Source organism: Triturus cristatus, chromosome 1_1 (genome assembly GCF_964204655.1).
Source record: "Triturus cristatus chromosome 1_1, aTriCri1.1, whole genome shotgun sequence".
NCBI lineage: Eukaryota > Metazoa > Chordata > Amphibia > Caudata > Salamandridae > Triturus > Triturus cristatus.
In genome coordinates, this window is record NC_140579.1 from 496,891,377 (window position 1) to 496,918,013 (window position 26,637).

General features: G+C 51.6%; 1 protein-coding gene across 2 annotated transcripts in view; it reads right to left on the reverse strand.

The window, feature by feature from the left end:
- RNF31 (ring finger protein 31) overlaps positions 1-26,637 on the reverse strand; it is a 954,370-nt gene that overhangs the window by 553,218 nt on the left and 374,515 nt on the right. The window lies entirely within an intron of this gene.

Consider the following 26,637-nt stretch of genomic DNA (forward strand, 5'->3'; position numbering starts at 1 on the left):
CGGGGAAACGTCTGGCCTAGAGGCCTTGTATTGTGAAATGTGTGTTTACTGAGCTGACGACGGGTGGGGAGCGGTGACTCTAGGTCACACGCGGCTGTTTGTAAATGTATTGTTTATGAACACGAGGAGTGAGGTAGGCAGAGGGCTCAGGGGTTGTCGGGGAGGATCTCAGAAGCCCATACCAGACTACACACAGCACAGCGGCAGCTGCAGAGGCGAGGTAGTCACTGTAATGCAGACGCATGCCGCTACAATGCCCTGTAATTAATTACAAACCGTACAATTCCGTACGTCATAAAATAAAGTATAAAATGGCTTGCCCGGAACAAAACATAAGCTGGGGCATTCTTCGGAGTCAACAAATGGCTGCCTCGCACACGCATGGTGGTCGAGATGAACGCTGTCGGAAGGGAACGCTGTCGATAGACACATAAGTTACATGCAGCCTAGTAAGTTCACTAGCTGAAACACAGCTGTGTGCATTACATTACAACATCGTCTATTACAAGCATGGTCCACAGTTAAAGACACTATTCGACTATTTACTTTATAGCTACTGTCATGTGCACGTTTGACGCAACTCTATGGCCGACAGCGATGTAGGAAGGTGGATATCGGACTATGGTTACCGCCAACTTTTTGCCTAGTGTCTAGCTGGTTTTTCGACTTAGTTGGCCTGAGATCCTGCAATTCAGGGTCTCAGGCTGTCTGCTCTCTCTTTAAAATGGACTCCATGTACCCTAGGTACATACCCAATTGGTAAGGATCGCCTTATTGGACCCTGTAGCGTGTACCCTAGGTACCCAGGGAATAGGCGTACCCTAGGCCTCCCAGGGGCTGCAGCATGTATTATGCCACCCCTGGACTGGCCTTCCTATCAGACACAACTGGCTGGTCACTCACCTGGGGCAAGGTCGTGTAATCACCCCTTGCTTAGATATAGTATACCTATATCTACCCTTAACATAGACACATGTGTACCTGTGAGCCACTCCTATGGCAGGCCTTAACAATCCTGGAGGCAGAATGATTGGTAACATGTGAGATGGTGCTCTAGCATGAGCTGAGCCTGTCTGCAGCTTTCGGAACCATGTCCTTATAGCTGTTCTATGATATAGCCTATCATATACTCTTAAAGTACCTTATAATCTTAAACGCTTATGGTAACTATGGTTTGGCTTTATCAAAACATGTCGTGTAAGGTGTAACACTTTGGAATAATACCCCCATACCATTTCTGGTGATGAGGATATTATTCCTCCCTTCTAGAGGGAGAAACATGTTAAAATCCTATTTGCTGTTTAACTCTGACCAAAGCCTCAGCATCACAAAATGGATGCTGCTGCCACAGACACGAGTCTGACCTCCTGCAGCTGGGAGCCCTCCCAGCCAGGGAGGCCTGGACAATAGGTTTCCTGCTTGGGGAGGTGCTAGCACCTCCCCAGACTGAGTTTAGTGTATTGGGGCAGGGAGGGCTGAAAGGAATGAGACATGCCTGGGGCACACAAGGTGCTCCATGCATAGTCCAGTTCAAACCGGTGCTGGGGCACTCCAGCCTCAGCTCTGGCACGAAACTGGACAAAGGAAAGGGGGTGTAGCCATTCCCTTTCCTGGTCCCACCCATAGCAGGGACCGTGCAGGTAGCCCAGCCCACTAGCCCAGTATATAAGTAGGTAGCTGAGCCCTGCTAAATTAGATTAACCTGAATCTGCAACTTGTACAGAAACTCTGGACCTTCGACATTCGACCTCAGGAAGAAGACTGAAGAAACCTCCTTTGTGGCCAAGGAGTGACCACCCCGGGCAACCAGGCACCATCCAGCGACCGCTGCTTGCTTTGCGACTGATCCTACGAGGGACAACTGCAGAGACTGACCAGCGCCGAGACTTCCAGACACCTCTGAACCAGATCCACATCCACATCTACAGCGAAGCTGAGACCCGTGGAGGCAACGAGGGACGTGGGACCGGCGACTTGGGAAAAGTGGCTAGTACCTGACTAGCGCGACTTCCGAGGCTCCCTCGAAGCTGTGCTTGGGGAATTGAGAAGCCCCCATCCCGAGCACCATCTGCAAAGAAGATCAGCTCCCAACACTTCACGTGTTCTGAGTGGGGCACTTCTGCACCTGAGTTGCTCGACGTGTTGTCCGGTTGCTGGCCCGTTGGCTAGTGACCTCCGTGACGACGAACCTTTGTTTTCACCTTGCTGGTCCGGCTCCTCCAGACTGGCACCCGCTGCTGTGAAAGGGAAGCACCCCAGACCTTCCTGGTCTGCACCAGAAGCAAGTACTCCATCCTGCGTGGGTTCCGCTTGCCAAGGCTTGTTGGGTCCTGACTCGACTTCGACGCCGCCGACAGCAAGAGCCTTCGTGGGACAGCTCACCTCCTGGTCCTGGTCGTCCTCGACGCCTCCTGGTACCCGTGGCTGCTGCGACAAGCTTCACCTCTTCACCTGCATCTTCACGACATCGCCTGGTTCCTTCCCGGCTCCTGGCTGGTGACCTAGACTCTGTCCCTTCTGCTTGCAGGTATCCTTCCTTCTTGATCCCATTCTTGGGATCCACCGGACACTCTTCACTGACTGCCTGTCAGCAACTTTCCTTCAGGCATCCATAGGAGTCGACGACGAAACCAGACGCAAGTTCACACCTATGCACCCGCAGCCCGTGGGCTAGGTAACTTGAGTACTTCGGTGCTTACAAGGGTATTGACTATCCAAGGGTCTAGTTTCCGAGTCTCGACTTCCTAGCTATACCAGAAGTGTCCTAAAACGGTTAATTTCTAACAACTTCCATTTCTATCGACTTTTACTCATTACGCGTGAGTGTTTCCACTCTGCACCTGAATCCCGTGGGCCTCCCACTTCCTAACCTTTGGTAGTATAGTGTAGCCCCAGCGATTCCCTAGGCCTATCCTGTGTTCGTGACAGTGGTTCTTATACCACTTACTTAGTATATGGTTTGCGTGGCCCCTAGGGCCTAACTGTATTACTTACCTGTGTGACTTAATGTATGCTTCAATAAGACTGTGTTGTACTTACCTCGAATCTCATAAAGAGTGCGGAGGGTTTGACTAGAATAAATACATTCTATTTTTATATATATATCTGTTGTGGTGTCCTTTCATTTGGTATTCAAGGGATTACATATGGTATAACAGCTGGCTTCACATGCCATTCAGAGTTTAGCCTAAGACTGCTCTTGTCCATGCTACCACTATGATAGCTGGTCTATAAGGTTGACTTTACAACCAATCACCATAAGGGTTGTTTGGACTGATACAAGGTGTACACTAGAACTAGTGACATCATATTTCAGGCCAACTTCTCACATTGGTGAGCAGCGGTTGGGATCTGAGCTTGCTGTTGTAATACCATTGTAATCTTGAGATACTAAATTGAAAGATCACATAGATATTGTTAGGTACATATAACATAGATTATAAATACTTAGGTCCTACTGGACTTAGTTGTTGTAGGTTGAAGGGCCTAGCACACCCTGACAACAACTACTAGAGAGGTTTAGTAGATACAACTAGTGTAGGTAGGTGCACACACCACACCCTCACTAGATCATGTCTCTGAGAGGAGATCAAGTTGATTCTCTCTCAGGAGGGGTAGATCCTACAAAGATCCCCTCTAGATATGATACCCTAACTTTTCAGGAGATGAGACAATTGTGTACCTCCAGAAAGTTAAAACAGGGTTCAAACCCTACCCTCATTCAGCTAGTGGAGATCCTAGAGGAGTATGATGCTCATAGGGCCTCCCAGGTTAGTACCCTAGGTACAGGTGAGGGTCTACCCACTACAGATGAGTCAGATGGGACTTCAGAAGATGAGGTAGACAGCCAGGTCCAAGTTGGGAGACTTATTCAGGCTAACTTAAGCCTACATGGAAGTCTGACTGGGGTCCCCCCATTCAGACCCTCAAGTAGACTTAACCAGAGAAGCAGGAGAGGAAGATCCCCTTCAAGGGAATCTATCCACTCCCATGTCTCTAATAGCCCCAATGCCTCTTCTCACAGGGGAATGACTTCTCCAGAGAGAAAAGAGCATCAGGCCAGAATGAGGGAAGCCAATCTGAGGATTGAAAGGGAAGAACTTGCCCTTGCCAAGGAGAAACTTGCTCTGGCCAGAGAGCAAAAGTTAAGTGGGCTAGGACCCACTGGTGGCAGCAACATTCCTAAAGATAGGGAAAGGTCTTATGACCATAGAAACCTAAGCAAGATAGTCCCCCCCATATCAGAATGGGGATAACATCCACAAGTGGATGACTGCTTTGGAGAGGGCCTGCAAAGTACAGCAGGTACCCCAGAGTCAGTGGGCAGCTATCTTGTGGATCTCCGTTTCTGACAAAGGTAGAGAGAAGCTCCTCACAGTTAGTGATGAGGATGCTGACAATTACAAAGTCCTGAAGCGTGCTCTGATAGATGGGTTACGGCTTAACCACTGAGCAATATAGGTTGTTGTTCAGAGACACCCAGAAGACACAGACACAGGACTGGTCTGATTTTGTGGATTGTGCCACTAAGGCTTTGGAAGGTTGGTTAACTGGCAGCAAGGTGCAGGACTATACAGGATTGTACAACTTGATTATGAGGGAGCAGATCCTTAATAATTGTCAAAACCAGCTTCTCCATCAACACCTGGTAGACTCAGATTTGACCTCTCCCCAAGAATTGGGAAAGAGGGCAGATAAATGGATCAGGACCAGGATTAGGCCTAAAAATCAGGGTGGTGACCAAAAGAAAGATACCACCAAGCCTCAAGAGAAGGGTGGGGATAAAACAAAAGAGAAATCTTCCTCAGGGCCCCAAAACTCCACACAGGGTGGTTGGTCCCAAGCTCCCTCCTCTACCACAGTTAAAAAGCCTTACTGCCATGAATGTAAAATTCCTGGGCATTGGAAAACTGACAGCAGTTGCCCAAAGGCTAAAAACAAAACTGTTCCTCCAATTACTCCTGTCACACCACCTATTACTGTCAGCAGTAATCCCCCGGGTGGTGGGAGTGCCCCAGAACATTGGGTTGGGTTTTCTTGGGGAACACAGGTGGACCCTGGCTTAGCCAAGTCCCCTGCAGCAGCTACTCTTGTCTGTGATGGTGGCATAGGGTTTGCCAACTTCACTGCCTGTCCCAACACTTTGGGTAGGTACAGACAGGAACCCTACATCAATGGAAGAAAAGCTGAGGCCTACAGAGACACTGGAGCTAGCATCACTATGGTGACTCACAGACTAGTTCCCTCTGAGCAGCTTTTGCCTGGTTTCTCCTACCAGGTAACTAACATTGATGGCAAACAGAACAGTCATCCCATGGCAGAGGTATGTCTCAGCTGGGGAGGTGTCACTGGCCCTAAGAGGGTGGCAGTGTCCCCAACCTTGCCTGTAGACTGCTTACTGGGGAATGACTTGGAACTCTCAGCTTGGGCTGGAGTTGAACAAGACACCCATTCTAAAATGGTAGGCCTTTCACAAAAGGGTAGTGGGGTTGTGCCAGCCACAACCCCTGTCCAAGTAGATTTCCTCCCTGAAAAGGTTGGAAGGGCAGTGGTAGCCACAGCCCAGGCAAAGACAGACTTCCCTGTAGAGATTGGCAGAGCTGTGACAGTCACAGCTCAAACCCAAACTGAGTGCCTCCCTGGAAAGGTTGGCAAGGCTGTAATGGTCTCAGCCTATACTCAGAATGACATAGGTGTAGTGAAGCCTGATACTATGGATCACTCTACACAAACAGAGAGTAGTGGAGAGGAAGAAAAGTCTCCCTCTCCCCAGACATTAGGAAAAGGTCAGCCTCCTCAGGGATCTGACCTCACCCCTTGTGAAGGAACTGCCCCAGAGGTAGCCAGGCCTGGCCTGGCAGAGCCTCTGATGTCAGTGGCCCCTTCCAAGGTGGGACCCAGTCTGGTGCAGGTAGCCTGCCTCTCTCTACCCTGCCTCAGTCAGCCCAGGGCTGCAGAGGTCAGGGAGGCCAGTGGACCCCAAGAGGGCCCCTGTCCACAAGAACCCCCCCATCAAAAGAATGAGGACTGCCTGGCTAGTAGCCCTAGCCAGGTGATGGTTAAAAACAGTCCTGAGGGATCTCCTTTACAGGTAGTTAGGGACCTCCCCCAGAGGGATTCTGTTGGGCACAGGCAAACATGGGACCTTAGGGCCCCAAACCTGACCTGTCCCTCCAGTAGGCCCACAAAAGGGACCCAGCCTCCAGCTTTAGGTAGCCAGAGGCTGACCCTGAGAGCACAGTGCAACTCAGTTAAAGAAAGAAAGGCATCCATGGTGGAGGATGATTGGAGGAAGTTGAGGCCTCACTTTGAGGACCCTCACTTGAATACTCCATCTCAACACCAGCCTTTTACTTTGCAAAGACACACCAAAGGCAGAGATTCCCTATGGTGGAGACCCTATGATACCTTTAGGGTGAGGGATTGCTTAGTGGACCATGAGACAGGGGGTAACCATGCCAGTGCTGGTTCTTCCTTATATGGCCACTTAGGCAATATAGGTTTACCTGGTCAAGGACAGCCTTATCTCCTTTCGTTTTGGGGGGGGGGGGGGGGGGAGTGGGGGGGGGGTTGTGTAGAAAGGTGGATATCTGACTAGAGTTACCCCCAACTTTTTGCCTAGTGTCTAGCTGGTTTTTCGACTTAGTTGGCCTGAGATCCTGCCATTCAGGGTCTCAGGCTGTCTGCTCTCTCTTTAAAATGGACTCCATGTACCCTAGGTACATACCCAGTTGGTAAGGATCACCTTATTGGACCCTGTACAGTGTACCCTAGGTACCCAGGGCATAGGTGTACCCTAGGCCTCCCAGGGGCTGCAGCATGTATTATGCCACCCCTGGACTGGCCTTCCAATCAGACACAACTGGCTGATCACTCAGCTGGGGCAAGGTCGTGTAATCACCCCTTGCTTAGATATAGTATACCTATATCTACCCTTAACATAGACACATGTGTACCTGTGAGCTACTCCTATGGCAGGCCTTAACAATCCTGGAGGCAGAATGCTTGGTAACATGTGAGATGGTGCTCTAGCATGAGCTGAGCCTGTCTGCAGCTTTCGGAACCATGTCCTTATAGCTGTTCTATGATATAGCCTACCATATACTCTTAAAGTACCTTATAATCTTAAACGCTTATGGTAACTATGGTTTGGCTTTATCAAAACATGTCGTGTAAGGTGTCTAACACTTTGGAATAATACCCCCATACCATTTCTGGTGATGAGGATAATATTCTCCCCTTCTAGAGGGAGAGACGTGGTAAAATCCTACTTTGCTGTTTAACTCTGACCAAAGCCTCAGCATCACAAAATGGATGCTGCTGCCACAGACACGAGTCTGACCTCCTGCAGCTGGGAGCCCTCCCAGCCAGGGAGGCCTGGACAATAGGTTTCCTGCTTGGGGAGGTGCTAGCACCTCCCCAGACTGAGTTTAGTGTATTGGGGCAGGGAGGGCTGAAAGGAATGAGACATGCCTGGGGCACACAAGGTGCTCCATGCATAGTCCAGTTCAAACCGGTGCTGGGGCACTCCAGCCTCAGCTCTGGCACGAAACTGGACAAAGGAAAGGGGGTGTAGCCATTCCCTTTCCTGGTCCCACCCATAGCAGGGACCGTGCAGGTAGCCCAGTCCACTAGCCCAGTATATAAGTAGGTAGCTGAGCCCTGCTAAATTAGATTAACCTGAATCTGCAACTTGTACAGAAACTCTGGACCTTCGACATTCGACCTCAGGAAGAAGACTGAAGAAATCTCCCTTGTGGCCAAGGAGTGACCACCCTGGGCAACCAGGCACCATCCAGCGACCGCTGCTTGCTTTGCGACTGATCCTACGAGGGACGACTGCAGAGACTGACCAGCGCCAAGACTTCCAGACACCTCTGAACCAGATCCACATCTACAGCGAAGCGGAGACCCGTGGAGGCGACGAGGGATGCTGGACCGGCGACTTGGGAAAAGTGGCTAGTACCTGACTAGCGCGACTTCCGAGGCTCCCTCGAGGCTGTGCTTGGGGAATTGAGAAGCCCCCATCCCGAGCACCATCTGCAAAGAAGATCAGCTCCCCACACTTCACGTGTTATGCGTGGGGCCCTTCTGCACCCGAGTTGCTCGACGTGTTGCCGGTTGCTGGCCCGTTGGCTAGTGACCTCTGCGACGACGAACCTTTGTTTTCACCTTGCTGGTCCGGCTCCTCCAGACTGGCACCCGCTGCTCTGTGAAAGGGAAGCACCCCAGACCTTCCTGGTCTGCACCAGAAGCAAGTCCTCCATCCTGCGTGGGTTCCGCTTGCCAAGGCTTGTTGGGTCATGACTCGACTTAGACGCCGCCGCCAGCAAGAGCCTTCGTGGGACAGCTCACCTCCTGGTCCTGGTCGTCCTCGACGCCTCCTGGTACCCGTGGCTGCTGCGACAAGCTTCACCTCTTCACCTGCATCTTCACGACATCGCCTGGTTCCTTTCTGGTTCCTTCCCGGCTCCTGGCTGGTGACCTAGACTCTGTCCCTTCTGCTTGCAGGTATCCTTCCTTCTTGATCCCATTCTTGGGATCCACCGGACACTCTTCACTGACTGCCTGTCAGCAACTTTCCTTCAGGCATCCATAGGAGTCAACGACGAAACCCGACGCAAGTTCACACCTATGAGCCCGCAGCCCGTGGGCTAGGTAACTTGAGTACTTCGGTGCTCACAAGGGTATTGACTATCCAAGGGTCTAGTTTCCGAGTCTCGACTTCCTAGCTATACCAGAAGTGTCCTAAAACTGTTAATTTTAAACATCTTCCATTTCTATCGACTTTTACGCATTACGCGTGAGTGTTTCCACTCTGCATCTGAATCCCGTGGGCCTCCCACTTTCTAACCTTTGGTAGTATAGTGTAGCCCCAGCGATTCCCTAGGCCTAGGCCTATCCTGTGTTCGTGACAGTGGTTCTTATACCACTTACTTAGTATATGGTTTGCATGGCCCCTAGGGCCTAACTGTATTACTTACCTGTGTTACTTAATGTATGCTTAAATAAGACTGTGTTGTACTTACCTCGAATCTCATAAAGAGTGCTGAGGGTTTGACTAGAATAAATACATTCTATTTTTATATATATCTGTTGTGGTGTCCTTTCATTTGGTATTCAAGGGATTACATATGGTATAACAGCTGGTTTCACATGCCATTCAGAGTTTAGCCTAAGACTGCTCTTGTCCATGCTACCACTAGGATAGCTGGTCTATAAGGTTGACTTTACAACCAATCACCATAAGGGTTGTTTGGACTGATACAAGGCGTACACTAGAACTAGTGACATCATATATCAGGCCAACTTCTCACAAGCGACATCACCAAATATTTCTTGTAAGAGTTTGACATCGTGTGTGTATTTATATGTGGCGTATTTTCGCTGTGTAATTGTGTGTATGGTGTTTGTATTTGCGTGCATTGTGTGTGTAATATGTTAAGGGGTGTGCGCTGTGTGTGCCTGTTCAGTAAAGCCTGGGCCCGGTGTGTTCATTTGTTGTGCACCTTTGTGACAGTGTGTCGTGTTTATGTAGTATGCGTGTGTGTATATCGTGCGCCTTCTTGCGCGTGGTACTTGTGTGTTTATGTGTGGCGTTTGTGTTCTTGTTCCTGGGGTGTGTCTGTGGTGGTCCATATGCACGTGTAGTTAATGTGTGTGTTATGTGGGTGCATGGTGTTTGAGCGTGTTTGCATGTGTCCGTCTGCATGTATGAGTATGTACACATTGTGACTGTACGTGTCTTATCACTAATTACCACTGTAATTTCAACCTGAAGATAGTTCCTCGCCTCGCGCTCCGCGACGTCGTTATTTGAGCTCAGGGCGTGTTTTTTTCCCTGTAACCAGCAAACATAACTGTGCCGCTGATAACGCAGGTGAAGCGTCGAGGCAAACACACGTTGCCGCATATTTGCAAACAGAGTATTTGCGTACGGGCGTGAAGGAGAAATGGTCTACCTTTTATGTAACCTCTTTAACCTAATTTACAACCGCAGAGTTTAGGCGAGATCGCTGTTCCCGCTATACGTTTACTGATAGAATTAAAAATATTTGCTGACGTTTCAAAAAGATGTTCGATTAACTTTGACATGAAACATGACTTGTTTAGAGTGTTTTCGGGAGATAGAACTAGAGATTGGGGGTCTAATGTTCAATCAAGACACCAGGAAGGTTTTTAGGACCTTTCCCGTGTTATTCGTACGATGTGTTTGTGGGGTGGGGGGGCACGGGAACTGTAAAGGCGGGAACTCAAATCATTATTCGTCTCGGCTCGATACACACAGCGAGATTAGTCTTTGAGGTCAGACATTTTACAATGCGAAATAAAAGAGGGGGAAGCATGTGAAGAGGGCGATGTATGTGGGGCCAGCATGAACTGACCCTCCGCGCTCCACCCGGTGGTTCAAAGACCCCAGCAACCTCTTCGGTCATTTCACCTCACCTCACCTCCCCTTAGTCCCCCAAGTCAATCCTGTGGTTCTGGGGCGTAGTTCTATGACCACTGAAAGCGGGGCAACGCACAAGACCTGTGAAGCAAAGATAAACGCATGAATGTGCCGAGCTTTCGAGGAGCTGTATGTACACTGGAACTCCTGAGCCCTCAAGGGGACTGTAAAGACAGAAATTGGAGAGCATGTGACAAGTAAGCAGTGACTAAAGAGTCACAAGTGAAATGCAATTAGGAACTTTCAACATCGGTTAGAAGCCGGGGGTGCTTCAGGGAGCTATAAACGTGAATTGGGAAAGTTGCGCAAGCGGTGGAGCTCGGAGGCCAGTAACGCCTACGGACTGGTTGCAACCCAAAGTACGTAGGCATGGGGCCCTAGCGAAGATGTGCCCGGGAGCGTGCAAACAGCACGTGGAACACTGGACACGTGTAGGAACTCCGCTTCAATGCACACATACAACTTGCAGTACCACCTGCACACGCCTCCATACGTGTGCATATTCATCCTTGAATGTTAACCTGTGCCTTTGCGCTTTCATCCGTGTACACCCTTAAGCACTTGCTGTTGCGCACACTTGCATTTTTATCCATAACTGCGCACACTCGTGTATATGTGTTTTGTTTTTGTTCCGTATACGCCTGCTGATCCTTACCTGTGACTTTTCATTGTTATTCTTTTATTTTGTATTATATGCAGCTTCTTTGTAAATATGAGTTACTTTTCTTAGTTTGTGCTCAGAGATCACCCATTGCCAAATTTAAGAACAGGTTGGCAGTCATTGTGTCCGGCACTGTTCCAGAGGAGCAAATTGATTCACCCAGTGCTGCCATGAGAACCGGCACCGCTCCGGGAGTAGTGAGTAAGTTCTGAATGTCTAGAACTGTGAGTCAGTCCAGGCCATGGCTTACTCCTGACGAGATGTCTGGTGCAGTGATGTGCCAGTTTGTCTGCAAGCGGGTTCCTGGAGGGGTGTCACTTTCTGACTGCAGGTTGTGATGTGACAATCGGATATCTGGACCCTGGACTGACGTCAGTCTAACTAACGGCTGGGGGCTGTTGCTTCGTCACAGTCTGGGCTTAGGTTTTTGTACTGATGTCACAGTCTGATCGCAAGTGCATGGACTGGACAGATCATGGGATTGGACTATAGAAATCTGGAGTGGGGTCACGCTCCCCATGTGCAGTCTCCATTTGTTATCTTTGCTTTGTCATAACCTGACATCTGGTTCCTGGACTGACGTCAGCCTGGCTTTTGATTCTTGTCAATTTTGATACTATTTTAACCCACTTTGGAAAAGTTTGCAAGTCAGATTCTAACATGTTAACCTCTTCTGTGCCCATGACGAGATAGTCTCGTCATGGAGCACGGTCGCGCTGTGCCCATGACAAGACTATCTCGTCATGAACCCCACCCACTAATGAAACGCCCGGCACAGGAGGGGGAAAGGGCGTGGCACAGAAGGGGTTAAATAGTGATTGTGCATGCAGCGCACGTCTGCATTCACACTCATTGGCACTTTAAAGCCAGACCTATTTATTGGCTTTGCCAATGCTTGTTATTCTTTGTACAATACAGAATAAGCATCATTTGTGATATTTTTTAAATTATGATGGATAATTCTTGTAATGGTTTTTATTAATCTCCAAATAACAGTTAGGTAATTTAAAACTTAATTTGAGCCAATTTGGAAATGCAGAAAAAATAACTACCTGACTTACTTATGGCGAAAAAACATGACAGGGTACCTCAAAAGTGGGTATTTTGAATTTGATATTGTTTAAAGATTGAACAAATAAATAGCCTACAATAAATAGAAGGGGAAAATTCCTTCTTAACGGGACACCGTATTTGCGTAAGGAATTCAGGGTGGGGGTGGGCAGCAAGGCGCTGGGAGGCCTCCTACACATGAAAACAAGTGAAAACGTGGTTTTGGAGGGATCATTTTGTATTTATCTTTTCACGTGGATCTAATATTTACTATAAATTTCAAGGCAAAATTATAAATGTTTTCAGGGGTACTTTTGCAAACAGTTCCAAGCATAGTCAAGCATTTGCAATGCAATAGGTCTCGCATTTGCGGGAGTTTGAGCTATTGGCATTGTAAATGACAATGCCTTTAATTTAAGTGTTGATTTTTAAAACATAAATAAAAGGCATTGTCATTTACAATGCCAATTGATTAAACTCTCGCAAATGCGAGACCTATTGCATTGCAAATGATTGTTTTCTTTTGTATGCGTGTAACAAGAGGGAGAGAGAGGACTAGTTAGCTAGTCCGAGTCCCCGAGGGTTTATATGTGATTAAACAAAGAGGACTAGCTTAAGTTGACCAGAGTGTTACAGTACTCAAATTTAGTTCTGTCACGGGCACCTTGTTGGTGTATTCATGAAGCCCTCACCCACCAACCTAGTTGGTGGCATGTTTCATCATCGGGCCCACCCAGTGACACCTAGTATGTCCCGGGTGTGCTACGACGCCTGATTACAGCGGAGCTGGTATATTGCTGAGAGTGCAGTGAGGTTGGGTGAGTTGTGATTTAAAACGGCTTGGTGGTGGTCCCAGTACCCGAGGGTAAATTACATTTTAATAACTGGGCCGTCACCAGCGGTTAAAAGTAAGGCTACAGGACGCGTGAGGGTGGCGAGTTACTGCCCCTTGCGTCCTTCAGATGGTCGACATGTTTCAGCCAGTGCCTTAGAGTGTTCTGGCTTTCCTCAGGACCGTTTTTTAAAAAAAGGTGTGGTGAAATAAAACAGACTTAGTGTTGTGGTACAGACTATGTGATACACTCACTAAGGCGTTTTTCTATATGTGAGAGGGGGATTCCCTTCTCATGCATATCTGTACAAACAAACATTAAGAACAAGGACAAAACATTTACAGAGAGAGTCAGTAGTCAATTTAGACATATGGTCAACAATGCTTAGGTGGCCGGATCTATAGTGCAAGGTGAGAGGACTATAGTCGGCTGGGTGTGATGGTACTGGTGGTGCCATCAGAGTGAAAATACGCGACTAATTAGGAGCGTGGTGTGGCTAAAACACGGAAATCACACTGAAAGGAGTTGACTTAGTGTGGCAGGGCGCAAGAAAAATGTTCTTACGCTTTGGGTTATTAGCCAAGGCTTCCTGGAGGGAAGCGGTAAGGGGATGACCCTATGGGAGAAAAAGAGATAAGCTGTAGGGGTTAGGGACCTGTGAGGAAAGAAGCGCTTACCCAGTTTGTTGTTTGGAGGCTTGTCAGGTTTGTCATACTCACAGTCTTTCTGGTCAGTGCCTGCCTTGTACCTGTTGTCCCGCCGTCGTCCTCCGGTAAAATGAGCCTGTCGGCGTGTGGGCTTTTTATACTATGGTTAACAAGGTAATGATGAGCACCTGTGGGAATAGTAAGGGTGGAAAGACTACCCCTTTGTGTTGTTGCTGCTCATGCTCGTGGTTTGCACACTAGTCTCTCGTGCATGCTCAGTATATCAGCGCGGTTGCTATGTTGTTGCTCATGCTCATGATTTGTACACTAGTTTCTCGCACATGCTCAGTATGAATGCGTGATTATAATGCAGGTGATTTGTACTCTAGTCTTTTGCATATGCTCAGTATGATGGCGCGATTGCATTAAGGTACATGTAGCAACTAAAATATGCCGCCGTTGGTACGGGGAAAGGGGCAACACCCGTGTTAGGTGTGGCGTGGTCTTATCTGCGCAGGCGCGAAGGGATCAGCGTTGGCTATGTATGCGCTAATATTGGGGAAACATGCCTGTGGGACGCGCCGCCTCCCAGAGTGGTTCGGCCCGTTAATCACTGCTTAATGTGCATGCGCTGCTAGGTGCTGCGCGCTAAAGTTGACATGGCAGTATTAGGGGGGTTGAAGCATGTGCCCATGATTATGGCAGCCTAGTTGTACACACAAGGGGAGCATGATCTATGTCTATGTACAGAGGGACTATGGCACGGGGGACTGACCACTGTACACAGGCGAGGTAATTGTGACTAGTGTAGGTCTAGGGTGTGACTGAATTCCACGGTATGGCGTCGTTGAGGCCATTGGTTTGGGTGGATAGACGATATATCCAACGTTGTTCCTTGCTGAGTAATTTCTTCTCATTATCCACTGCCAGTTCGGGTAGTTGTTCGATGATGGTCCAGGTCAGGTCATTGGGAGTGTGTCCCTGGGTGATGAAATGACTGGTCAGTTTACTAATGTTCTTCTTGCACCCGATTGTGCTCCTGTGTTCTGTGACTCTAGTTCTTATTTTGCGGGCGGTCATACCGATGTATCGGAGGCCGCAGCTGCAGGTGAGTAGGTAGATCACGTTACGTGAATTACAGTTTGTGTGGCTGCGTTGAGTCCACACTTTGTCTGGTTCTAGTATCAATGTTTTCGTATGGCTGGTAAAATGGCACACGCTACAGTCATTGCATGGATAATGTCCAGAGATTTTAGGCAGGCCCCACGCATTTAGGATAGTGTTGGGTTCTCTATTGGTCAGGGGTCTGAGGCGGGTGCTCACGAGTTGGTCTTTCAGGTTGTTGCACCTTTTGTAGGCAAACCTAGGGGTGTCCCATTGTCGTTGTCCAGAGATTAGGATTTTCCAGTTTCTGCGTATGAGCTTCGCCACCTCATTGGAGGCTGTGTTGAATGTGGTGACACACGTGATGGGTTGGTCACTCTTGTCCTTGGGTACAGTTTCCAGGAGGGCCTCCCTATTTTGGTTCCTGGCTCTTTTCTTGGTTTTGTTAATGATGGCCCGGGGGTAGCCTCGTTCCTCCAGTTTCTTAGACAGGTCTGCCGACTGATTTTTGTAGTCGGTTGCTTAAGTGCAGTTTCTGCGTATACGCAGAAATTGCCCAAATGGTAAGTTTTCCCTTAAAGGGCGGGGATGGAAACTTGTGTAGTGGAGGAGTGAGTTCCTTGAGGTAGGCTTGTAATAGGTGGTAGTGATCAGTTGGCCATCTTTGGCCCATATGTTCAGATCAAGGAATGCCAAGTGGCTTGCACTCGAGGTGCTTGTGAATTTCAGGTATGGGTCTCTTTCATTGAGCCAAGTGAGGAAGAGTTGTAGAGTTATTTCTGATCCCTGCCAGATCATAAGGATGTCGTCTATATATCGACGCCATGTGAGAATATTCCTGGTATAGGGATTGGTGTTGTGGGTGATGTGGGTCTGCTCAAAGAGGTGGACATAGAGTCCTGCCACGCTGGGGGCGAAGACGCTGCCCATTGAAGTTCCGTTGGTTTGGAGGTACAGGCTTCCCTCGTACTCGAAATAGTTTTCCTTTAGTGCTATTCTCAGGACTTGGATGGTGGCGTCCTGGGGGATACTGGTGTAAAGGCTTTCAATATCCAGGCCCACCAGGAGTTGGGTTTCTGGGTTGAATTCAGTGTTGTTGATAACTTGTAGTAAGTGTTTGGTGTCCTTGATGTAACTGGGTGTTTGCTGGACCAGTGGGTTAAGAAAGAAATCGCAATAGCGAGAGAGGGGTTCCAGAAGGGAGTTGATGCCAGACACTATAGGTCTGCCCGGGGGAGGGGGAGAATACCTTTATGTATTTTCGGAACTGTGTAAAAGTATGGTACTTTTATCTTTTGGGGGCAGAGGTACTCTGCTTCTTGTTTGGAGATGTGTTCCGCCTGATGGGCGGTCTTCACTAGTGCCTGAATAGTGCTTTGTAGTGAGTTGGTTGGGTCATGTTCCAGTTTCTTATAGTTTCCTTGGTTGCTTAGTAGTCGGCGGCATTCGGTGTCATAGTCCTGTTTATCTAAGAGCACAATGCCTCCTCCCTTGTCGGCAGGTTTTATTATGATAGAGGGATTGTTTTTGAGTTCCTGGATGGTTTCTCTGTCTTCCTTCGACAGGTTGTTGAAGTGGTTGGTTGGTTCTAGGTTCTCGACATCATTGTAAACAGCCAATTCAAAAGTGGTGATCTCTGGGGGCACTGTGGAGGGTGGCGGGGTGAAAGTGGATTTGGTCCTCAGGCCTGTGATGTTAGGGTTTTCAGTGGGAGTTGAGTCGTCCCTCGAGGGTTTCTCGAAGGAGGCCTTGAGTTTTAGTTTCCCCATGAACTCTGCCAGTTCCACGTGCAGTTTAAATTTGTCCAATCTAGTCGTTGGCCCGAAGGATAGTCCCTTTTCTAGTACTGAGACCTGTTTGGGTGTCAGTGAAATGCTAGAGAGGTTAAACACCATGGACTCATGGGTTGCTTGGTTTATGGTTTGCTGGTTCCCGGTTGGCTGGGTGCCTTCTGGCGAGTGTTCGCGCTCACTGGGTTTCCGTCTTCGGCCCAGTGTACTTGTGGTTGCGGGTTGTGTCTTCTCCTTCCGCGTGTTCTGCCCTGTCCTAAAAAAGGAGGCATGTGGGGTCCATGGTTTCCTGGGAATAGGGGCATGGGGCCAGGTGTATACGTTTGCTGGTATCCGAAGTAGGGGTTTTGCATTGGGCCAAAGTTCGTTGGAGGCCCGAAGTAATATCCAGGTGGTCCTCCCTGCCAGGTGTTTGGCCAGCGTTGTCCGCGGCGGCCTCTGCCACCCAGTTTGTGTGAGCTATTGCTAGAGTCACTAGATGCGGAACTGTCATCTGCTGAGGAGTCTGAGGCATTTGAGTTATTGGCTGGTGGGGTAAAGTCTTCTTCAGAGTATGGAAAGACTTTGGCATAGCTAAATTTTTTGAGGTCTTTCTCAAATTTCTTGATTTTAGCTTGGGTCAGGTACTCCTTGTACTCGTTAATTTCTTTATTTTGGTCATCTAATTTCTTTTTGTAGGTTGTCAGGGTTGTTTTGAAGTGTTTTCTTTTGTAGCCAGCATCAAGTGTGGCCCAAAGGGCTTTGTTAGTCCCATAAAGGGCAACTTTTAAATTTTCAGCCCTTTGCTCTCTAGCCCCCAAGTTTGCTCACCCTTTTGCTATTTTTGTTCCTGTATCGTTTACTTGCCTCCCTTACCTGTGCTCGCACTTACATCCTTGGGCTTACCCTGCGCCTCTATGCATTCATTTTATTCCTCCTCTGTACCAACCCCTACATCTGTGACGTATTTTCCTTTTCTCAACCGTGCACCCTTCCCACCCTCAACCCCCAGTGGATATCATCGCAGGACCTGGGCTCGCTTCCCCATGGCTCTTACCTGGCCTCAAGGTCGGTGCCCGCTCTGAAGATCGCTGCCTCACCAGCTGGTTCTGTTTCTCCACCACCGCATCCTGTTGCGTGTCACATGCTGCCTGTAACATACCAGACATTGAGATATTAACACGTCACCCCACCCGTTTTACACCTTTATTCTCCCATGGCTCCTCCACCTCCTTATCCATCACCTTGCCGTCCTCCAGGCTGTCTTCATCGCAGTCCATATGATTATCTTCCGCAATATCATCTACCTCTGCCCAACTCGGGCCTGCGATTTCGCTTAGCTGTGTTACCCGCGCCTTCTGTGTAGGGGCCTGGCGATAGATATCCAGGGGGGCGACAACCCCTCCATACTGATCCACTGACGCTGCCCAACCAATCCGGTCGCCGCTGGAGCCTGCCATTAACCTTCCAGCCGGTGGTGGCGACGAGGCCATGCCGGACCTTCTTCCGTCGGTTGGTGTTTGGTACTCTGCTGCCTTCTGGCAGACCGCACCGGCCCAGCAATCTCTTCCGCTCGGGGAATATGAGTCGCACTGGACTTTCCAGAGTCTGTCCACCTGCTGCTCCCTGCGACCTGTAATGAGGAAGACAGGACTAGTGTATTGACTACCTGTGCCCTGGGGGCTCCCGCACAATCTCGTGCCTGGTACCCACAACCACCAGCCCTGCTCTACCCCAGAACTCCTCTGCTCAGCCCTTCACCGTCGACCACCTCTGCTGTTCTGCTCCTGCACACTTGGCTCCGCCGGCCACGCCCCAAACTTCCGCCCCTTCTGCCAATAGTACCCCACTTCACTGGCGCCCTTCTCCAAATCCAAGCCCGCCCAGCTTGGGCTCTAACCAATATCTTCCTGGCTCGTGGGCCTAGCTCTCATCGCCCACCCCGCTGTCCTCTGCGTCGCTCCATTCGAGGAGCACCGCTTGTAAAGCTGAAGCTGCCCCCCGGGCCTCTGTGGACCCTCTCCACTGGAGACTCTGTGCCCCTCGCCTCTGCCTTTTTTTTGTTGCATGGCACCCGGCAAGCTTCTTCTGACTGTCAGTCCCCCCAAGGCCCACCTGATGGGCCCTGTCTAACCAGCTGTGCTCAGCTCTGGTGCTAACCACTTCCACCAACTCAAATAAGCCCCCCTGTGCCTAGCCATCCTCCCCTCTCTGCGCACTTGCATAACTATGGCCGTAGCCACGGGGCCTGCGGGCATATCAGCTCCCCCCTCCCCTTTTATTCATTGTTTGTTTGGGCCACACAACCTAGGCTGCTCTTAAATGACCGCCCGCGATGCTGTGTGTCTGCCCCCAGTGGCGCCGTACACATGCAGAACGGGCAGACAGGATGCTCCATCTGCTGCCTAATTTTCGTCCGCAGCCGCAACAGTCATTCTGGGCCCCTCTTATTACCCTTTTTTGTTTCAGTGCATACAGCCTTCCCGGCCGCACCCACTCCTGCAGATGCAGCCCTGCCCCTTCCTGCTGCATTTCTCGGGGCTGCTCAACATATTTTTGAGTGGCCCCTCACACTCTCCTCACACTTGACACCGCCAGCATGTTGTGAGGCGATGAACAAGCCCATACAGCAGCCGCCACACGACCAGACTTGCTGCGAGCCGAGCGAACCACGCCAGCCCTGCCTGCTCCTCTACACCTGCCACCATGAGGCAACCAGCCTCCCTTAGCAAGCGTAAAGCCTCAGCCACCTTGCTGTCCATTCTCGATGCTTTAACTTGCAATATTCACAAAAAATACCCTAACTGGACTCCCTGCCACCAACCACCAGGTCATCTGATACCAAAATGGTGGCAGGAAATCCCTAAGGGCTACCGCCCGACACCCCAGTAGCCCAAAATCCCAAGTGTCAGTCACTGGACTGCAACACACTCCCAAAATCCCTAGGGCGGATGGGCGGCAGACCTCCATTTGGTCAGCTTCCCCATAAACTCCTATTTAACGCTTCGTATGTTGGGTCAGGCATGAGTGCCTAAAAATGCATGCTCCTTTAGGTGCTCGTCATGTGGTGTGGTGGCTGCCATGCAGCCATGTTTGGCCGGAAAACAAAAATATGGAACAGCGGTGGCAAGGGGAATGGGAATACGGCAGAAGAGCATGGGAAGTAGGATGCAACTTGATGGCCTTCAGGGCTGACATGCCAAGCTGCGCAGCACTTGTGACTAAAGGTAAGGGGAAGAAAAAGGTACAGGCTTTACTTGCAGACGCCAAGGAAGTTCGTGCTGTTTTACCTGGGCCAGACAGTGTACCCGGTTAAAGAGCAGTCAGTGCTCCTTACACACTGCCAGGGGGCAGACGATGATGATGTCGGCCTGCCCGTGGACCCAAAGGTGTCACCTGGGCAGGCCCAAGAAGGAGAAAAAGAAAGAGGACTGGTCTGCTCATCAAAGAGAAGCATTGTCCTTTGCTCCTATTTGCTGCGCGAGGTTTTGGAGGTCAAGCAGTAGGAGGAGAAGCGCAGCCTGGGCAGAAACTGTGCCGCTGACCGCAGCACCCACAGGGGGCCATTAGAGCTGTTGGCGCCCTAGTATCGCAGTGCACCGGCCACCCCTCCCTGCCCCCCCCCCTCTTGGGGGGCAGGGACTCCGGTCTTAGAGCCCCAGTATGGTGGGGATCACGCGCCCCCCCCCCCCCTCGGGCATACGCTAGTGGGTGGGGGTGGTGCACGCCCGTAGAGGGTGGGTTCGGCAGATCCTGGTGTCCCCTGGGGTGTGCCACTCGGCTGGGGACCCCGGCCAGGGGTCGTGCCGCCCCAATGTTTACCGTGGCCCTTTGCTGCGGGGCGGCGATCTGCGGGTTGCGGAGTGAAGCGGTGTCCGCGTGCCGGCTTTGGCTGCTGCGGGCTGGAAATGCGCCACGAAACAATGGTGAGGGGGTGCGGGGGTAGTTGCTTACTAAGGCCAACCCCGCCCCCCCCCCCCGGCCTGTACGCGACAGGGCTGATGGCGCCCGGCTGGGGGTGCTTTTGTCGCTGGGGGCCACCCTGGCTTCATTGTGCGATGCGAGTGTATCACGGGCCTGTGTGCTGCGGAGGGAGAAGGCCGAGCACGGTCGCCGACGCGCAGGCGTCCGCTCCTCCCCCTGCCGTCAACAGATTGGCTGACCTGGTGGCGCAACGGTGGCGCGCCTGACTCGAGATCAGAAGGTTGCGGTTCAAACCATGTCGGGGCCACGTGCGGGCACTTCGGAGGGGAGAGTGGCCTAGCGTTCCAAGCCTTCTGGATTGGGGCGCCTGTCTCTCCGGAGGCATGGGTTCGAGTCCCACTGCTGTCAGTTAATTTTGGTCTATTCTGCCTTGTTGACGCATGGGTCGGCCATGTGTCGCGTGCCGCAAGTGTCGGCCAGGCCGCTGCACGCGGGGCAGGCAAGCGGCGGGTAGGGGGCTCAAGATGTCTGCAGTGAAGTGGCCATAACTCGGAGGGCCTTCCAGCAGCACTCAGGAACGCCTTTAGCGCGTCATCGCGATCACTTTCGCTTTCACAGCGAACGTGATCGCGATGACTTTGACCCGTCATCCCTGAAATTGCTTCAACAGCCTGTGATGACTTTGACCCGCAGCCCTAAAATTGCTTCAACAGCCTGTGTTCATCAGGCTGGCTTTCCGCATTTTAAGAATTCGTCAAAATTATCCCTCAAATGCATCATACCTAGTTCGTCTTTTCTCACTGCTGTCTTGCAACGAAAACCCGAGGGGGGCGAGGCTTTGCTTGGGAATTGCCGTATCGCATGTTTTCTTCCGGGCGGTTTCAGTTTGGGCTGCGCGTGTTTACAATTAATCCCTGAAAGTTGTACAGTCTCGGCTTTGAGACACAGCTATCTCATCCCTGCAGTTGGTCTCTGCTCCGACAGGTGGCGGAGGAGCGCAGAATCCTCTCTTGAAACAATATGACTCGTCCAAGAATTAATTGCGTTCCGTTTGTTTGCTTCCGCATTAAATTATCATATTTATGCACAGCTAGTAATAGATGAGTCATGCGTCAAGTATTCAGCTGGCTAAGATTTTGTGTACGCAGCATGTAAGATGGCAAAACACAGTTTGTACCGCCTGCTTCTGTTTCTTTACTGTTTGTCCTTGCTGTCACTCGGGTGCTGTTATCTTGCTCAGAGAGGCATGCTGGTGTGCGCATATGCAGATGACAGTAGTGCAGCACGACCGGGGCATGCTACGGATATGACATAACAAGCATTGGCATAGTCAATAGGTCTCGCCTTTGGGACCTTATAAGTGTTTAACCATGCAACAAGTTGAGGTTGTTGCACCACAGATGCCCACTCTGGCATAATGGTTAAGGTATTAGGCTCTTACTCTGACGATTAGGTGTGCAATTCCTGGACTTTCAATGTCTGTTTGCTCTGTATAAAGTGTAGGCAATGGTATTTACTTCAGTAAGGGGGGAAATATATGGTCACACCTCTAGCCGCATGGCTGGGGACCTGGGGTCGGCAGGTAACAACGCCTACCTGGTGCAAACCCGCTTGTGCTTCACCATGTGAATCGCCTAGCTAACATGCCTTTCATATCTTGTTTTACAGCTACTGCGGCACTCCAGGTTCAAAGGAATAGCGACGGAGTGCACGTCGGGATCCAAGGGTAAGGTAACCAATGGGGCGGCCACATAACATTGAGCCCTTGGGGGCTCTGGACTGCCTCGTAGATTGCGGATGGCCCCCCCATCCGCCCTTGGCACAGGACAGTTGCCATGGTTGCCTGGTGGTAATTTGGGAGCACCTTTCCCCCGGCGCCTCACATTTGGTTTTGTCTCCCACAAGCAGGTCCTCGTGAGACGAGAAGCGCTGTCGACGCAGGTTTTGTAAAGGGACATACGAAGGCAGCAGGTATGGGTACTGGGGAGGCTCCCCGATTGTACTAGGGACACCAATTGTGTTCGCGAGCAGGAAATGCGTCTGCTTGGCACCGTCGATTGGTGGGGGAGGGGGGGCACAGCGGGGTCATCGGTGAGCCATGGCTAGATGGTGGGTCTCAAGGGTGGTGCAGGGAGGTAAGGGGGCACCGGCTAACTTATCCTTCATCTCCCTCACAGTGCCGCCGAAGCCCATCCGCCCGGCCAGACGCTCCGTCTTTGCACTCCTGGTTGTAAGTAAGTACTGAGCCACGGGGGGGCCAGAGTGGGTCTCCGGGGCATTGACCTGTGCTACTGGTGTCCGCAGGGGTGGCTTCTTGGCCTAAACATTTTCCCTTATCCTTCCAGATTTGGAGGCACCCGCAGGTGAATCGATGGATAGTCAGGGATCCCCACCGCTTTTTTCGATGAGGTCACAAGTTGAGGAGACCCAGACTGGCATCTCCGAAGATGCGCGGATCGCAGCTTTTCTAGAACTGGCCAAGACCAAGGGATTGGCTTGGGCCACCGAACTTTTGAAAGCTAACAATCCTGAGGACTCCGGAATCGCCATTGAGGCCACGGCCGCAGAACACGAGCGCAATGAGGAGGCTGGCCCCTCAAGGTCTAAGAGGATCCGCAGGCCCACGGTCAGAGACTTTCCGGCCGAGCAGTTGCCACCGAAGAACCGGGCCTTGGCCCCCACCCGGGGCACCATCCCCTTACCTGCACCACCAGCGCCGGCTCCTGGACCAGTGCCCGCTACGGCCAGCTGCCTGCCCTCTGTGGCTTCCGTCCCCTTCGGATGAACTGAGTAAGCTCTCAGACACTCTGCGGAGTTTTATGTCCGAGGTTAGAGCGGGCCTAGCCCTGGCCAGCCCGGTCAGCATGGATGGGGACTGCTGCTACCACCCCCCCCCTGCTGTGGCACCAACGGTCCCGGCTTTCACGCAAGTCTGGGGTGGGGCGGGCAGCCTGCCTGGCGTACCGCCTGTCCAGGTGGGGGGGGGGGGGGGGTCCATTTCTGGCGAGCCCCTCGTCGATGGGAGGACAGCTTCCAGCGGGCGCGCCCCCCTTGCCAACTGGTACCCCCTCCCTGGCCACGCCCATGGCCGCAACCGCGCCCGCCACACCTACGGAGGTCTCCACGGTCACGAAACCAGCAGTATTACCCACCGTAGTGGTGCCAAAGCCCATGGTTACCATGGCACCGTTGCTAACCGGTCGCTGCAGTTTGGGGTGGGAAGTGCCCCTGGCAGCTAAAGGAGGTATTTGGAGAAGGGAGTTTATTGACATTTTCACCCTCCTCCTGCATGGGGCCGAGGGGGTCGACACTAGAAAAATGGGTGGGAAAGATGACGACAAGAAAGTGCGTTTTCAGTCCTGGCCTGAAAAGAACATTGGCAGGTGGGGGCAAGCCTTCGCCATCTTGGCGGCAGTGATCATGGAGAGATTTCCGGAACAAGAGCCGGGCCTTTTCCAATACACTAGCATTATCACTAATGAGGCGGAGACAAGTGGGGGGATGGGCTGGTACCGCTACGATTGCGATTTTAGGAACAAAATGGCCATGTGCCCCGAACTAGAGTGGGACCAATTAGAGGTGAGGCTCTGGGTCATGCACATGGGGAAGCGCACAGTTGAGGGGACAGCAAAGCCTAGCACCTCCAATAGTGACAAGCCCAAGGACATGAAACAGGAAACGAAGGGCCAGTCTAAAAAGTCCTTTCGTGGGGGTCGTGGAGGGGGTTAGAAGCAGGGCAAGAGGTCAATGTTCAATGGAACCTGTAGGCTATTCAATGCGGGCTCCTGCTCTTGGAGGAAAGCATGCAGGTTCACACACAACTGCAGCAAGTGTGGTGCCGCCCACCCTGCCTCCTCCTGCTCCAAGCAAGACAGCCCGGCCCAGCCCTCGGCCAGGCACGACAAGTAATCCTTGCCCTTCCCATGTCCCCAACCCGCTATCCCTTCCCCAGTTGTCTCCTGACAGTGATACAGATCGCCCTGGGGTCCCCGGGGGTGGACCCAAATTCCTCCCTCTGGCTAAGGGTCCTTCCCCCATCAGTATCGCCAACCTCCTGCCCCTGATCCATGGGTATCCCAACACCAAAGATGGATCGCTCCTCGCGGAGGGCTTTGTGGAGGGTTTTAGAATTCCGTACCTAGGCCCCCTAGTGACCAGGGACACGGAGAACCTCAAATCGGCTAGAGACCATCCCGAGATCGTGTTGGCTAAAATAAAAAAGAGGCGGCCCTGGGGAGGGTGGCAGGCCCTTTCAACCTACCCCCGCCCGCACTTTGTAATTTCACCACTGGGGGTCGTGCCCAAGAAAGAGCCGGGGTCCTTTCGGGTGATCCAGCACCTGTCGTACCCAGAGGGGGACTCTGTGAACTCGTGGTTGGAGGAAGGGAGGTGTTCTGGCTAAGTCGGACATTTAGTCGGCTTTCCGACTACTGCCAATCCACCCCGACAGCCAACACCTCTTGGGCTTCAAATGGCAGGGCAAAGTTTTCTATGACAGGTGCATGCCCATAGGCTGCTCAGTTTCTTGTGCATGCTTCGAGGCGTTCAGCTCGTTCCTTCAATGGGTGCTAATGAGTAAGTTCAAGGTTGATGGAGTGACACACTACCTTGATGACTTCTTGTTTATCGGGAGGGCTGACACACAGGAGTGCATGAGAGCCTTGCAGTGCTTTCAAGACTTGGCTAAACACCTAGGGGTGCCGTTAGCACCTGGCAAGACTGAGGGTCCGGTACAAGTACTGACTTTCTTAGGCATCGAGTTGGACACGGTCAAGGGTGAGTCCAGACTCCCTGCTGATAAGGTACAGGCACTGCGCCAGGACATTCCGGCATTGCTGGGGAAAGACAAGGCCACTCTGGGTGACATCTAATGCCTTTTGGGCAAACTAAACTTTGCAGCTAGGGACATCCCGGTGGGGAGGGTGTTTGCTCGTAGACTGGCTAGGGCAACATCTAAGGTCAAGAAGAAGCACCACTGGGTCCGCCTGGGGTCAGGTTTGAAGCATGACCTCGCCATGTGGGGGGGCTTCCTCTCGCAGTTCAACGGGACGGTGATCTGGCGGGAACCCTGGGTGGATAGTCAGGAGCTATGCCTCTTCACGGATGCTTCGGGCAGGGAGGGCTTTGGGGCCATCCTAAGCGTGGATTGGTGTGCTCAGGGGTGGCCCAATGCTTGGCGCAGGCGCAACATCACTGCGAACATCACTGTACTGGATCTTTTCCCGATTGTCATTGGACTACACCTTTGGCCAGAAACCCTGTCAGACAGGAAGGTCGTATTCTGGTCTGATAACATGGCGGTAGTCCAGGCCATCAATGGGCAAACAGCCAGGTGCCAGTTGGTCCTCTGCCTACTTAGGGAGCTGGTCAGGGCTTGCCTGCGATGTAATGTGGAATGCAGGACGAGACACATTGAAGGGGTAAAGAATGTGGCAGCTGATGCTCCTTCTCGTTTTCAGTGGCTCCGCTTCAGGGAGGCCTGGCCGCGGGCGAGAGCACAGATGACACCCTTCGCGGCGCACCTTTGGAGGATCCTGCAGTGGACCAACGACTAAGAACCATGGGGGAAAGAGCACTGGCTCCAGGTACCAGGAAGCGCTATGGGGCACACTTGGCCACTTTCAAATCTGTGTCCCACACCCTGGGTATCTCTTCTGCACCAATTGAGGGTAGAGTACGGGCATTTGTGGTGTGGGCCAGGGAGCATGGGAGGAGCCACTCATGGGTTTGCGGCCACCTGGCGGCCGTAAGCCACGACGCAAAGCTGTCTGGGGGGACGGACCCTACCAAATCTTTTGCCATAAGGGCAGCTCTCAAGGGGTGGGCGAGGGAAGAGCTTAGGGCCCCGGACAATAGAGCCCCCATCGATTTCATCATACTCATGGGCATGCTGGGGATACTGGACGGGGTCACCTACTCCAAGCATGAGGCTACCCTCTTTGCGGCTGCCTTTTGTTTGGCTTTCATTGGCGCCTTCCGCATTAGTGAGCTGGTGGCTAGGTCCTAGACAGACAGTTCGGGGGACGCCTTAGGCATCCTAGATGTGTCCCTCTCTGATTCCTTGTCCATCTGCCTCCGGAGAGCAAAGACTGACCAGGCGGGGCAGGGGGTGGATGTGGTCCTCCAGCCCCTCGGGGACCTGCGATTTTGCCCGGTCCACTGGGTCAGGGAATACTTGGTGTGCCGCCCCCCTGCCTCC